Source organism: Cebus imitator, unplaced genomic scaffold (assembly GCF_001604975.1).
Source record: "Cebus imitator isolate Cc_AM_T3 unplaced genomic scaffold, Cebus_imitator-1.0 Scaffold388, whole genome shotgun sequence".
Classification (NCBI taxonomy): domain Eukaryota; kingdom Metazoa; phylum Chordata; class Mammalia; order Primates; family Cebidae; genus Cebus; species Cebus imitator.
This window is the reverse complement of record NW_016107703.1, coordinates 2,013,909-2,028,089: the sequence shown is the minus strand read 5'-3', so window position 1 is coordinate 2,028,089 and position 14,181 is coordinate 2,013,909.

The following is a 14,181-nucleotide window of genomic DNA, read 5'->3' as shown; positions in this document are numbered from 1 at the left end:
TTTTTTCTTGCCCTGGAATCTACTGTCCTGGTTCTCTGTTCAGTCCCTTTTTTAAATAGACGAATGGGTGACTTCCCATGGCTCCAATCACCAGCCAAAAGGGCACCCGGACCGGTGTATTTTGTACAGAGAACTGCTGCTCCAGGGCGCCGACATAGCAGCCGTGCAGGGCAAAGCAGCGGTGCCAGCCAGCACAGCAGTGCTGGCCGAAACAGCCGTGCTGGCGACCATGGAACTCCTCTGCCTGGGTATTTCCTAGTCTGTGGGCAATAAAAATGCGGCGTCCACTCACCCTCTGTGCTTTCACTGGGAGCTGCAATCCTGAGCTCTTCCTAAATGGCCGTCTTGCTTCTCCACATTTTTTTTTCTTCCAGTGTTCTACCTCTCGACAAAATGCACACTGATCATGTTGCAGGCATGGGCAGGCAGACTGTGGGGCTTTCCAGGAACCCCCCTTTTCCAGCCCTCTAGGGGTTACTCCTTTAATAGCAGCAGCTATCAAGATGGCATTTCACCGAGCCTGAAGTTCCTTTTCCCTACAATCTTCCCTCTGGCTTACCGCCTCTCTGTGTACAAACAGCTGGTTAGTCATTTCCAATAACTGTGAAGTATTCATGCATGCAAATCTGGCCTGTTTCTGCAATTTTCATCTAATGTCTTCTGCACACTGGCTAATGCCATATTTATCATATGCTGCTTTTCCGGGCTCTCAGGATCAAAAGGCGTGTACCTGCAATAAGCTTCACATAGTCTTTCATAGAATTGGGTAGGGCTTTTCTCTTTTCCCTGAAGAACCTCAGAGACTTTATTAACATTTGTAACTTTCTGTGCCCCCTTTTTTTAATCCTTCCAGCAAGGCTTCTCTGTACTGGATTAGCCTTTGCATGCCCTCTGGGGTGTTTGGATCCCACTGGGGGTCAGTTCCCAGTAACTGGATCCTGACATGCTCTTGGGGCTTCTGGTAATCTGCAGGAACATGCTCCTCCAGCCAATTAGAAGCGGCTTGGAGTATTCTCTGCCTTACGTCTGTGTTAAAAAAAAAATGCATAAGCAGCTGATGGCAATATGCTATTGGGTAGGTTTGGCGGGTTTCTTTTAAATTTTGGTGGGCTTTTCCAACTGCAGGATAGATGCTGAGTGCATTGTCTAGTGTTGAGTGCAGATTCGGGTGCAGGGTGCAGAGTGCAGAAGCGGGCATTGGGGAAGTGACATGGTAGGGCTAGATGCTGAGTGCAGGGCTTGATGTCAAGAGTGGAGTGGTGACATAGTTTTCAGGCGCAGAGAGGGATGGGCATGTCCGACCTCCCAGCAACCAGCCTTACAATATATATCTATTGTTTCCATCTTATTGTTTTTCTAAATAGAGACAGGGTTTCTTCCAGCATCTTGACCAGGCTAGTCTCGATGTCCTGAGCTCAGATGATATACTGGGCTCAAGATTCCAATGGATGGGTGATTAAAAGCATGAGCCACCAAGCGAGGCTATATATTTATTGATTTATTTATCTATTTATCGGTTTATTTAGAGGTAGACTCGAATTTGTTTGTTTATGTACTGATGTACTTATTGTAAGGATTATTGCCGAGTTTAAAATGAGGAAACTGAGGCCAGCATAAGAAAATTAAATGCCAGTTTATTCAGCTCCTGGGTGAGGTTATATGGTTCTGGAAAGGGGCCAGAGAAGTCACGCTGACTTCCTGGGGCATGGGGTTTTTAGGACTATGAGTAACGAGCAACAGCTGGGTGCTCTGATTGGCTCCAGGAAAGCGGGATTGGGACGGGGTGGGTTTTTCTAATACAAGAGGCGTCCAGGGTTGCATCAGGCAGGGTCTTCCAGGGGAACCGTGTGCAGAGCCAGGTGCTGGGAGCAGAGACCAGTGCCAAGTGCAGAGGTGGGTGACGGGTCCGGAGTCAGGTGCCGAGTCCAGAATGGGTGGGTGTGTCTGGTCACCTGGCGAGGAAACTGGCCTTTTGATGATATAGGACGTCGCTTCTTTCTGGCTACTTCCTGCTGAATAGGGGCGGAGTGAGGAAGAAGGGTCAGTTGGCTGGTGCCTCGGTTGTTATTTTTTATTAGTTGGAAGAGATCCACCTATTTTACTATATTTATTTTGGCTGTGCTCCTACCCAAATTCTCATCTTGCATTGGAATCTCCATAATCTTCACCTGTGAAGCAAGAGACCAGGTGGTGGTAATAATTAAATCACTGGGGCAGTTTCCCTATGCGGGAGAGTTCTCGTGAGATCTGATGGGTATATAAATGTTTCGTAGTTCCTCCCTCATTTGGTCTTCCTCCGACCACCTTCGGAGAAGGTGTCTGGCTTTCCGTTCCCGTTATCAGTCACTGTGAATGCAGGCCTCCTGAGGCTTCCCCAGTCATGCAGAACGGTGAGTCAATTAAACCTTTTTCCTCCACCTCCTGGGTTCAAGCGATTCTTCCAGCTCAGCTTCCTGAGTAGCTGGGATCACAGTCGTGTGCTGGGCTAATATTTCTTTTTCATTAAAAAAAAATAAATAATTTAAATAATATTTGAAAAATATTATTTTTTAAAAAAAATTAGTAGAGACTGGGTTTCACCATGTTGGCTGGGATGGTCTCAATCTCTTGGCCTTGTGATCCACTGGTCTCAGCCTCCAAAAGTGCTGGGGTTATAGGCATGAGCCGCCGTGCCTAGCCTTTATTTATTTTTTTATTGTAAGGGTTATTGCTGAGTTTAAAATGAGGAAACTGAGGCTAGTATAAGAACAATTAAATGCGAATTTATTCAGCTCCCAGGCAAGGTTCTGTGGTCCAGGAAAGAGGGGCCAGAGAAGTCGCCCTTGACTCCCTGAGTCGTGTGGTTTTTATAGCAAGTTCAGGTGTCTTGACTGGTTATGAGGGAACAGGACATGGATGGGGCAAGCTGCTATTGGTAGGTAGTCGGGATTTCCAGTGGGCAGGCTGCCCAGGGGGAGCTCAATGGCACAAAATGCTATTGGGCAGCTTTTGGCTGGGCTTCTTTTAAATTTTGGCACACTTTTCCAATGATGGGCTAGGTACGGAGTGAAAAGTCTAGTGTTGAGTGCAGATTCGGGTGCAGAGTGCAGAAGCGGGCATTGGGGAAGCTACGTGGCGGCGCTAGATGCTGAGTGCAGGGTTTGATGTCGAGTGCGGAGTGGTGACATAGTTTTCAGGCGCGCAGAGGGATGGGCATGTCCGAGCTCCCAGCGACCAGCCTTACAATGTATATCTATTGTTTCCATCTTATTGTTTTTCTAAATAGAGACAGGGTTTCTTCCATCATCTTGGCCAGGCTAGTCTCGATGTCCTGACCTCAGGTGATATACTGGGCTCAAGCTCCCAATGGGTGGGTGATTAAAAGCATGAGCCACCAAACAAGGCTATATATTTATTGATTTGTTTATCTATTAATCGATTTATTTAGAGGCAGACTCGCATTTGTTAGTCTATTTACTGACGTACTTATTGTAAGGGTTATTGCTGAGTTTAAAATGAGGAAACTGAGGCCAGTACAAAAAAATTAAATGCCAGTTTATTCAGCTCCTGGGCAAGGTTCTATCTTCTGGGAAAGGGGCCAGAAAAGATGCACTGACTTCCTGGGGCATGGGGTTTTTAGGGCTATGACTAATGAGCAACAGCTGGGTGATCTGATTGGCTCCAGGGGAGTGGGATTGGGACGGGGTGGACCGCTATTGGTTAGCAGGTTATCAGGTGGGTTTTTCTAATAAAAGAGCTGGCCAGGGTTGCATCAGCTGGAGCCTTCCAGAGGAACCGTGTACAGAGCTAGGTGCTGAGTGCAGAGCCAGGTGCCAAGTGCAGAGGTGGGTGCCAGGTGAAGAGTCAGGTGCCAAGTGTAGAACAGGTGGGTGTGTCCGGTCTTCTGGCGAGGCAACCAGCCTTACATTTTGACTCTTTTGATGATATAGGACATCACTTCTTTCTGGCTACTTCCTGATGAATAGGGGCCGAGTGAGTTAGAAGGGTCAGTTGGCTGGTGCCTCTGTTGGGGGTCGGACATAGCGGTGAAGTAGCATGTGGTTTACAGCCACCCTGGGTATTTCTCTCATGTGGGCCTGTAAAAACCTGAGGACAAAAGGGGCCTGCATTAACAGAAGACAAACTACGATAATGGGAGTGATAATAGGGGTTAGCCAGGTAAGCATGGGGGATTGCCACCAGTTGGGAGGCGAGACTGATGCATTTTGCTTCTTGAGGAGGTGTTTTTGCAGGTGATAGAGAGTGTTGACATTTTCCTCTACTAGGCCCTTTTCATTAATATAATAGCAGTACTGTTCCTGAAGAAACAGACAGGTACCTCAGTTTTCTGCTCTTAGCAGGTGAAGGGCCCGTCAGTTCTGGAGAGTTACATGTGTCAGCGACGTAATTTTTTGCTGGAGGGAGGCCAGGGAGGCAGCCGATGCTTTGATAGCCATGTGAAGCTTGCCCTCTAGTTGAGTGGCTGAGGTGACACTGTAGCCTAGGGCACCGTTGCCCAGCCCAGCTACCACCAGAGAGGATGCTAGAGAGAGACCAATGACCATTGGGAGGAAGACTGCTCATCTGTCTCGGTGATTAGGGGAGGGTGGAAGGAGGGATAGAAGTTTGGTCTGTCCATATACCTCTAACTGTGGGACTAAGGTGACAGGCACACAATGGAAAGGGAAGGAGGAATTAATAACTTTAGTTAAGGTTCCATTACACCAGAAGTATCCTCCTGGTGGTGCATAGAGAGAGGATTTTACCTTTACTATGGTGTTACAGCTGGGACTGGCAATCCAACCTGAAAAGGTATTTACAAAAGTTAGGACATAGCAGAGCTTTTTGTGAGTGGGCATATGAATAAAGTCAATATGCCAGTCTTGGGCCGGTAAGTTGCCACGCATTTGGTGGGTAGGAAACTGTGGCCTTAGCCTCCCTAAGGTGAGACCTTAGAGCAAGTAATGCATGCTTTGTGTAACTGCTCAATTGTTTGTTGCAGACCTGGTGTGAAAAAGAGGGGCTGTACAAAGCGGTGTAATGCCTTAGGCCCTATATGTAAGGATTGGTGGATTTCAGCAATAATTTTAGGGGCCTGTTCCCGAGGTAGGGCTATTTTATTATTTAGGAAGATCCAGCCCTGATTAGATTCTGTTCCCCCTTTTAGTATGAGGGTCTGGTTCTCTGATGGTGAGTATAGAGGCTGTGTAGCCATGGTAAGGAAGAGAACAGGGGTAGGGGCCAAATTGGCATTAGTTAAAGATCTTGCTGCTGTATCTGCCCGCACATTGCCCCAGGAGACAGCATCATGCAGGGCCCGGTGTCCTTGGCAGTGTATGACTGCAACCTCCCTGGGTAATGATAAGGCCTGTAAGAGATTAGAGATCTGTGCAGCATTGATTATGGGGGACACCTTTGTGGTAAGACATCCCCGCTGTCTCCAGAGGTCAGAGTGGCAATGGGTAATAAGAAAAGCATATTTTGAGTCAGTGTAGATATTTGCTCACTTTCCCTGTGCTAGTGTGAGAGCTCGGGTTAGAGCAATGAGCTCCACCTTTTGTGATGTGGTTTGGTCAGAGAGGCGACGTGCTTTGAGTGTGGCTGAATCTGTGACTACCGAAGAGGATGCCTTTCGCCGCCCATCGGCTGTCATTACTGAATTTCCATCCACATAGAAGATAAGGTCTGGGTTAGGTAGGGGGAGGTCGGATAGGCCCACCCGATGTTTGGCAAGAGCATTCATTAGTTCAGAGTAAAAGTGGGCTGGGAAAGGGGAAATGCATGGAAGAAGAAGCATTTATTTATTTATTTATTTATTTATTTTCTTATTCTTCTTATTTTTTTAAAGGAGACAGGGGTTCTTTCACCAACTTGGCCAGGTTGGTCTCAGTGTCCTGACCTAAGGTGATATACGTGGCTCAGTCTCCCAATGCAAGGGGGATTAAAAGCATAAACCACCAAGCCTGGGTATTAATTTAGTGATCTATTTATCTATCTATTAATTGATTTATTTAGAGGCTGAATCACATTTATTTATTTATTTACTGAGCTACTTACTTAACAGAGAAGCAGGTAGGATTTATTTATTTATTTATTTATTTATTTATTTATTTGAAGGCAGGCTTGGATTTATGTATTGATATAATTGTTTAGAGGCAGGCTTGCCTTTACTTATTTAGACACAGGCTGGCAATATTTATTCATATACTTATGTATTTGTGTTCAGGCTTGTATTTATTTATTGAATTAAATATCAGTATAAAGATTTAGAGGCAGGCTTGCGTTTATTAACTTCGATACAAGCTTGCATTTGTTCATTTATTTATTTATTTATATATTAAAGATGGCGTCGTGCTCTGTTAACAGGCTGGAGTGCAGGGGCTCCATCTTGGCTCACTGCAACCTCCACCTCCTGGGTTCAAGTGATTCTCCCGCCTCTGCATCCTGAGTAGCTTGGACCACAGGCGTGTGCCACCACACCTGGCTAATATTTTTGTGTTCTTTGTGGAGACAGGGTTTCACCAAGTTGGGCAGGGTGGTCTCGATATCTTGACCTCGTGACCCGCCGGTCTCTGACTCCGAATGTTCTGCGATTACAGGTGTGACCCACCGTGCTCCACCTTTATTTATTTCTTTATTTACTTAGAGGCAGGGAGGACAGCTTGCGTTTATTTATTTATTTATTTATTTCTATTCGTCTTTTGATTTTGGAAAATAGTCAGGGTTTCTTTTGCCGTCTTGGCCAGGCTGATCTTGATGTCCTGACCTCAGGTGATATAGCCAGCTCAGGCTCCCAATTTGTGGGGGATTACAATCATGCGCCACCTAGTGGGGGTATTTATGTATTGATTTATTTATCTATCGATTTATTTACAGGCAGACTCGCATTTATTTATTTATTTTCTGACCTACTTATGAAGAAGCAGTTCGGATTTATTTATTTATTCATTTATTTATATATTTGGAGGCAGGCTTGGATTTATGTTTGATCTGTGCAGTTGACTAATTGTATAGAGGCAGGCTGGCCTTTACTTATATAGACCCAGGCTGGCAATGTTTATTTATATACGTATGTATTTGTGTTCAGGCTTGTATTTATTTATTGACTTACCTATCCGTATAATGATTTAGAGGCAGGCTGGTGTTTATTAGCTTAGATGCAGGCTCGCATTTGTTCATTTATTTATTTATTTATCTATTAAAAATGGCTCACTGCAACCTCCGCCTCCTGGGTTCACGTGATTCTCCCACCTCTGCCTCCCCAGTAGCTTGGACCACAGGCGTGTGCCACCACACCTGGCTAATATTTTTGTGTTCTTTGTGGAGATGGGGTTTCACCAAGTTGGGCAGGGTGGTCTCGATCTCTTGACCTTGTGACCCGCTAGTCTCTGCCTCCAAATGTTCTGCGATTAAAGGCATGACCCACCACTCTCGGCCTTTATTTATTTCTTTATTTACTTAGTTACGTATTTATTTACTTAGAGGCAGGGAGGACGGCGTGCATTTATTTATTTATTTATTTATTTATATTTGTCTTTTGATTTTTGAAAATAGAGTCAGGGTTTCTTTTACCATCTTGGCCAGGCTGATCTCGATGTCCTGACCTCAAGTGATATAGCCGGCTCAGGCTCCCAATGAATGGGGGATTAAAATCATGTGCCACCAAGCGGGGGTGTTTATGTATTGATTTATTTATCTATCTATCAATTGATTTACTTAGAGGCAGAGTCACATTTATTTATTTATTTATTTTCTGACCTACTTGCTTATGAAGAAGCAGGTTGGATTTATTTATTTATTCATTTATTTATATATTTGGAGGCAGGCTTAGATTTATGTACTGATCTGTCCAGCTATCTAATTGTTTAGAGGCAGGCTCACCTTTACTTATTTAGACCCAGGCCGGTGACGTTTATTTATATACGTATGTATTTGTGTTCAGGCTTGTATTTATTTAGTGACTTACCTATCCGTATAATGATTTAGAGGCAGGCTAGCATTTATTAACTTAGATGCAGGCACGCATTTGATCATTTGTTTATTTATCTGTTAAAGATAGTGTCATGCTCTGTTAACAGGCTGGAGTGCAGGGGCTCCATCTTGGCTCACTGCAACCTCCGCCTCCTGGGTTCAAGTGATTCTCCCGCCTCTGCCTCCCCAGTAGCTTGGACCACAGGCATGTGCCACCACACCTGGCTAATATTTTTGTGTTCTTTGTGGAGATGGGGTTTTACAAAGTCGGGGAGGGTGGTCTTGATCTCTTGACCTTGTGACCCACCAGTCTCTGCCTCTGAATGTTCCACGATTACAGGCCTGACCCACCATGCTCGGCCTTTCTTTATTTCTTTATTTACTTAGTTATGTATTTATTTACTTAGAGGCAGAGAGGATGGCTTGCATTTATTTATTTATTTATATTTGTCTTTTGATTTTTGCAAATAGAGTCAGGGTTTCTTTCACCGTCTTGGCCAGGCTGGTCTCAATGTCCTGACCATTGTGATATAGCCGGCTCAGCCTCCCAATGAATGAGGGATTAAAATCATGCACCACCAAATGGGGGTGTTTATGTATTGATTTATTTATCTATCTATCAATTGATTTATTTAAAGGGAGACTCGCATTTATTTATTTAATTTCTGACCTACTTACTTATGAAGAAGCAGGCAGGATTTATTTATTTATTCATTTATTTATATATTTGGAGGCAGGCTTGGATTTGTGTATTGATCTTTCCTGTTATCTAATTGTTTAGAGGCAGGCTCATCTTTACTTATTTAGACTCAGGCTGGCAACGTTTATTTATATATTTATGTATTTGTGTTCAGGCTTGTATTTATTTATTGACTCACCTATCTGTATAATGATTTAGAGGCAGGCTGGTGTTTATTAACTTAGATGCAGGCTCACATTTATTCATTTAACTCTTAGAAATAATATACAAACAGTCAACATACTTTGTTATAAAAAATATACACACTCTATTTTAAATCTGTTATAAAAAATATACAAACTAACAGATTTAAAATACAGTGTGTATGTTTTTTATAGCAGAGTATTTTGAGTTTCTATATTTTTTGTAACACAGTTAAAATATAGTATGTATATTTTTTATAACAGTTAAAATAGAGTTTGCATATTTTTATTACAGTGTATTTTGAGATTTTGTACGTTTTATAGCTGCTTATATAGAGTGTGTATATTTTTTATAACAGTATTTTCAGAGATTGGAGATTTTTTATATGATAGTTAAAATATAGTGTATATATTTTATATGACTATTTTAGAGTTTTTATATTTTTTATAACAGAGTATTTTGATAGTTTGTATGTTTTTATAACACAGTTAAAATATAGTGCTTATACTTTTCATAATAGATTTCAAATACAGCTTCTGTATTTTTTATAAAAGACTATAGTAAGAGTTTTTATATTTCTTATATCAGAGTTCAAATAGAGTTTGTAAATTTTTTGTAACAGAGTGCATTGATAGCTTGTTAAAAATATATACAAACTCTCAAAATACCCTGTTATACAAAATATATACACTCTATTTGAACCCTGTTATTTAAAAAACATAGAGTACAATGAGAGTTGCTATATTTTTTATAACAGAGTATTTTCAGAGTTTGTATATTTTTATACCAGAGTTAAAACATTGTGTGCGTATTTTTATAACACTGTATAATTAGAATTTGCATGTTTTTTATAACATAATATTTTGAAAGTTTGTATATTTTTCTAATAGTGTTAAAATATAGTGTATATATTTTTTATAACAGAGTTCAAATAGAATTTGTATATTTTTTACAACAGAGTTCAAGTAGAGATTTTATATTTTATGTTAGGGAGTTCACATAGAGTTTGTATTTTTTATAACAGTACAAATAGTGTTTGCATATTTTTTATAACAGAGTATTTTGATAGTTTGTATATTTTCTATAACACCATTAAAATATAGTGTGTATATTTTTTATAACAGAGTTCAAATAGAGATTGTATATGTTTTATAACAGGATATTTTGAGAGGTTGTATATATTTTATAAAAAATTAAAATATAGTGTGTATATATTTTATTAAAAAGAAATAGTTTTCATATTTTTATAACAGAGTATTTGGATAAATTGAATATTTTTTTCACAAAGTAATAATATACTGTGTATATTTTTATAACAGAGTTCAAATAGAGTTTGTATATATTTTATGAGAGCAGAAATATAGTTTGTATATTTCTTATAACAGTATTTTGAGTTTCTGTATTTATTATAACAGAGTTAAAATATAGTTTGTATATTTTTATAACAAAGTTGAAATAGTTTGTGTCTTTTTTATAACAGAGTATTTTTAGAGTTTGTATATATAATACTCTGTTATAAAAATAAACACACTGTGTGTGAATTCTGTTATTAAAAATATACAAACTTTCAAAATACTCTGGTATAAAAAATATACATACCATATTTGAACTCTGTTATAGAAAATGTACACACCCTATTTGCACTGTTATGAAAAATATGCAAACTCTCAAAATATTGTATTATAAAACATATAAAAACAATATTTGAACTCTGTTATAAAAAATTTACATTCCATATTTTAACTCTGATATAAAAAATACAAACTCTCAAAATACTCTTTTATAAAATATATACAAACTGTATTTCTACTCTGTTATAAAAATTATAAACACTATATTTTAACTGTTATAAAAATATGCCAACGATCAAAATACTCTGTTATAAAAAAATAGACAAACTCTATTTTAACTCTGATATAAAAATTATATACTTTCTATTTGATCTGTTATAAAAAATATACAAATCTCAAAATACTCTTATTAAAAGTATACAAAGTGTAATTGCACTCTGTTTTAGAAACTATACACACTATTTGAACTCTGTTATAAAAAATATACAAACTCTTAACTTACTGTGTTATATAAACTATACACACTCTTTTAACTCTGTTATATAAAATATAAACACCATATTTTAACTCTGTTATAAATAATATACAATCTCTCAAAGTACTCCTTTATAAAAGATATACACACTCTATTGGAACTCTTGTTAGAAAAAAATATACAAACTATCAAAATACTCTGTTATAAAAAAATAGATAAACTCTATTTTAATTGTGATATAAAAAATATACACACTCTATTTGATCTCTGTTATGAAAAATATAAAAACTCTCAAAATACCCTCTTATAAAAAGTATACAAACCATAATTGAACTCTGTTATAGAAAATATACACACTCTTTTTGAACTCTGTTGTATAAAATATACAAACGATATTTGAACTCTATTAAAAAATGTATCCACTCTCTATTTGAACTCTTTCATGAAAAATATACAAACTGTAAAAATATTCTATTATAAAAAATTAAAAAACTATTTCTACTCTGATATAAAACTTTTACACACTCTATTTGAACTGTTTTACAAAAAATATACAAATTCTCAAAATACTCTTTTATAAAAAATACACAAACTCTATTTGAACTCTGTTATAAAAAATATACACAATATATGTTAACTCTGTTATAAAAAATATATGAACTATCAAAATACTCTGTTTAAAAATATACAAATCCTTTTTCTTCTCTGTTATAAAATATATAGCCACTATATTTTAACACTGTTATAAAAAATATTCAAACTCGTAAAATACTCTGTTGTAAAAAATATACACACTCTGTTTGAACTCTGTTGTAAAAATACACACACTCTGTATGAACTCTGTTATAAAAAATATACAAACTCTATTTGAATTCTGTTATAAAAAATATGCACTCTATATTTTAACTCATAAAAATTGTAAAAACTCTCAAAAGATTCTTTTATAAAAAATGTACAAACTGTATTTTAACACTGTAATAAAAAATATACACACTATATATTTGCTGTTATAAAAAATCTACAAACTATCCAAATACTCTGTTATATAAAATATACAAACTTTATTTCTACTCTGTTATAAAAAGTATAGACACTCTACCTGAAGTCTGTTATAGAAATATGCAAAGTCAATATGAGCTCATAAAAAATATACACACTCAACTTTAAATCTGGTATAAAAAATGTACAAAATACCAAATTACTCGTTATAAAAAATATGCACACTATGTGAATTCTGTTATAAAAATATACAAATCCTAAAAATACTGTTATAAGAAATATACACATTGTATTTGAACTCTGTTATAAAAAATATACATACTCTGAAAATACTCTGTTATAAAAAATATATACACTATTTTAAATATGATATAAAAATATACAAACTATGAAATTACTGTTATAAAAAATATACGCATCCTACTTGTACTCTGTTATAAAAGATATACACAATATATTTTAACTGTTTTAAAAAAATATGCAAACTTTTGCAATAAATTGTTATAAAAAATATGCAAACCCTATTTGAACTGTGTAACAAAAAATATAAACACTATATTTTAGTTCTTTTTAAAAATATACAAACTATCAAAATACTCTGTTATAAAAAATAAACAAACTATTTGATCTCTGATATAAAATATATAAACACTCTATTTGAACTCTGTTATGAAAAATATACAAACTCTCAAAATACTCTTTTATGAAAAATACAGAAACAGTGTTTGAACTCTGTTATAACAGATATACACACTATATTTTAACTCTGTTATAAAAATATACAAACTCTCAAGACACTCTTTTATATAAAGTATGCACACTCTATTTTAACTGTTATGTAAAATATAGACAGCGTATTTTAACTGTTATAAATAATATACAATCTCTCAAAATACTCAGATATAAAAAATATACAAACTCTATTTGAACTGTGTTAGAAAAAAATATACAAACTCTCATAATACTGTTATAAAAATAAACACACTCTATGTTAACTCCGTTATAAAAAAAATACAAACTTTCAAAATACTCTGCTATAAAAAATATACAAACCATATTTGAACTCTGTTATAGTAAATATGCACACCCTATTTGAACTGTTATGAAAAATATGCAAACTCTCAAAATATTGTACTAAAAAAATAAAAACTCTATTTGAATTCTGTTATAAAAAATTTACACTCTATATTTAACTGTGTTATGACAAACATACAAACTCTCAAAACATTCTTTTAGAAAAAGTATACAAACTGTATTTCTACTCTGTTATAAAAATTATAAACACTATATTTTAACTCTGTTATAAAAGTATACCAACTATAAAAATACTCATAAAAAATAGACAAACTCTATTTTAACTCTGATATAAAAAATATACACACTCTATTTCATCTCTGTTATAAAAATATACAAACTTTAAAAATACTCTGGTATAAAAAGTATACAGACCATAATTGAACTCTGTTACAGAAAATATACACACTCATTGAATTCTGTTGTAAAAAATAACAAAAGGTATTTGAACTCTATTAAAAATGTATACACTCTATTTGAACTCTTTTATGAAAAATATACAAACTCTCAATGTATTCTATTATAAAAAATAAAAAACCCTATTTGTACACTGACATAAAAGTTTTACACACTCTATTTGAATTCCTTTACAAAAAATATACAAATTCTCAAAATACACTTTCATAAAAAATACACAAACTCTATTTGAACTCTGTTATGAAACATATACAAAATATATTTTAACTGTTATAAAAAATATACAAACTATCAAAATACTCTGTTTAAAAATATACAAACTATTTCTTCTCTGTTATAAAATATATACACACTATATTTTAACACTGTTATAAAAAATATAAAAACCCTCAAAAGATTCTTTTATAAAAAATATACAAACTCTATTTTAACACTGTAATAAAAATATACACACTGTATATGTGCTCTGTTATAAAAAATATACAATCTATCAAAATACTGTTATATAAAATATTGAAACTTTATTTCTACTCTTATAAAAAGCATACACACTCTATTTGAACGCCATTATAAAAAATATGGAAAGTCAATGTGAACTCTCTTATAAAAAATATACACACTCAACTTTAAATCTAGTATAAAATATATACAAACTACCAAATTACTCTGTTATAAAAAATATACACACTATGAATTCTGTTATAAAAAAATACAAACTCTAAAAATACTACCTTATAAAAATATACACATTCTATTTGAACTCTGTTATAAAAAATATACAAACTCTCAAAATACTCTGTTATAAAACATAT